Below are 2,537 nucleotides of genomic sequence, written 5' to 3'. Positions count from 1 at the left end.
TTATCGTGGTGCAATATCCATGACTGGTTGTTCCACAATTCCAAAAATTGTTTTCGTATTGCTTCATGCAAACGGCGCATAACTTCAAAGTAATATTCCTTATTGACCGTACGACCTTGTGGCAAGAACTCACGATGCACCGCGCCATTGTAATCGAAGAAAACAGTGAGCAAAACCTTCACATTTGATCTAACTTGGCATGCTTTTTTCGGTCTTGGCTCTTCTGGCCGCTTCCATTGGGATGATTGGGCTTTGGTTTCAACGTCATAACTATATACCCATGTTTCACCAGTTATGACCCTTTTGAGCAAATCTGGATCATTCAACAGCTTCTGAGCGATGCTCATACGACAGTTCTTTTAGTCAAAATTTAGCAATTTCGGAACAAACTTCGCTGCCACACGTTTCATGCCCAAAACATCCGAAAAAATTGCATGGTATGAGCCAACCGATATGCTGACATCCTCAGCAACTTCTCTAGTGATTCGACGATTCTCCATAACAATTTTCTTCACTTCTTCAACGTTTTCATCGGTTGTTGACGTGCTGGGACGTCCAGAGCGAGCATCGTCATTAACATTTTCTCGGCCTTCTGAGAAGAGCTTGTACCACTTATAAACATTTTTTTTGCTCAAAGTAGACTCACCAAATGCCGCAGTCAACATTTTAAGTACGTTAGAGCACTTCACATTTTATTTTTTACACAAAATTTAATACAGATTCTTTGATCTTTTTTTCGATAGCAAAAAATCGCCAAGCACACCAAAACACGTCTAACCTTTATATCTGGGAAAAACAAACTAAACATGCAAAACAGCTGATAATCTCAACATAAGTTGGGGACATGTGTCACCAACATAATAAAAAAAAATTCGAAAATCGAATGTACGTAGCCCGCGAAATTTGAAAAGTCAAACGCCTTTTTTTTGAACACACCTCGTATAAGAGAACAAAGAGCAGGCTATTCTTTAGTACCAGGCGCTTATGATTAGAGTGGCGATCTCATTAGTAAACATGATTGACTGCGGTTTTGAGCCAGTAGCATTTGGCGTTCTGAATTTCTTCGGGGAGCAAAGTCATGGTATTCGCTTGTAGATTTTTAGAGCGTCGGAGTCGATTTAGAAAACGTTCGAGAAGAAGAGTACCGAAGAGCACGAGTTCTTCCAGGATTCGGGAAGATGATGCAATCCTGGAAGGTCTGACCACCATAGAACATGTCTTGAAAAGATCGGGAGCGAGACCGCGAGACGCACAGTCCGCGGAATTGGTGTGTATCGGAACATGACGAAACTCAGGAAGATGATTGCACAGCCGAAACACTATTGGCGACAAAGGTTTTCCATCGGGAAAGTGACTGACTCAGCCAAGCAAGTATAATAGTAGAGTCCGTCCAGTAATGACACTCGAGATTCGGAAGTCGGAATGCTGAGCGCGCGAAATGCATTAAACGAGCGAGAAGCAACTCCAATCGCGAGATGCTAATGGTTTTAAGAGGGATCACTTTTGATTTGGCGGCGAGAAGAGAGATAGTGATTGAGCCGTATCTATATTAACGGTACGATACACTGCGGCAGCGAAAGCCGCAGTCAATGCGTCGGGAAACCCATGAAGGGCGCAGTGTAGAGTATGAAATCCGTAAATAGTCCAGCGCGGAATGCTAATGGCACGGAAGTCGTTGATGGTAATCGGAGCAATCAAGAAGTTGGCTAGGAATTTCATTATTCCACCGGCATTGGAGAGACACAATCGCTGCATAAGAATTTTGGCAGTAATACTGATAGGAGTAGTCTATTTTAAAGAATCGAAAAACTTAGCGATGGCGACAGATGGCTCGACAGATTGCGTTCGGGTGATGACGATACGGTCACGCGGAATTGAAAGATATCTAGAGTATTCCTAAGACTTTAAGGTGCTCGTCTTGAAGAACCTTATGAGTCGCTAAATCATGATCCACTATCTAACTCGAACAATAGAAAGATGGCGTTGCTTGCCCATTTTCGAAGGCGAAAGCCTTTCTTTAGTAACTCGATTAAATAATCGATCGCGTATTTGACAAGCAAAACTCTGGTCGTCTGCACTAAAAGCGCAATCGTCAACATATGTCTGATGACGTAAAACGGGAACCGCGAGCAGAAATTCGGCACCTTTATCGTCTACGAATTGTTCTAAGACTCGAAGGACTAATCGTTCTAAGTAGGGAGTGGCGGTTGTGCCGTAAGAAGGCGGTAATCGGTGATTGGTATCCACTAGGGATAGGTTGCCACACGATGCGCTAGTAGTCGATATCTTGGGAGTCAACTAAGATTTATTAGATGTACAACTTTGCTTTCGCCTTTTTTTTCCGAAATTCGAGGCTTTATTGTAAAAAACTGGTTATACATTTATGATTCAAAGTATTGTCCACTACTTTCTCCCATCTTTCGGGTAGCGTACGAATCCCGCGTCGAAAAAACTGGTCATCTTTTGAGGCTATCCACGAATCGATCCAATTTTTTACTTCTTCATAAGACCGGAAGTGCTGGTCAGCCAGGCCATAT

General features: G+C 42.7%; 1 pseudogene; it reads right to left on the bottom strand.

Annotated features, from left to right (window-relative positions):
* Positions 1-1,497: 1,497 nt before the first annotated feature.
* Positions 1,498-2,537, bottom strand: part of LOC105617154 — a 9,162-nt pseudogene continuing 8,122 nt past the window's right edge.

The sequence above is a fragment of the Atta cephalotes genome (assembly GCF_000143395.1).
Source record: "Atta cephalotes unplaced genomic scaffold scaffold00011, whole genome shotgun sequence".
NCBI lineage: Eukaryota > Metazoa > Arthropoda > Insecta > Hymenoptera > Formicidae > Atta > Atta cephalotes.
Note: the sequence above shows the minus strand (reverse complement) of the source record. Positions and strands in the feature narration are given on the sequence as shown.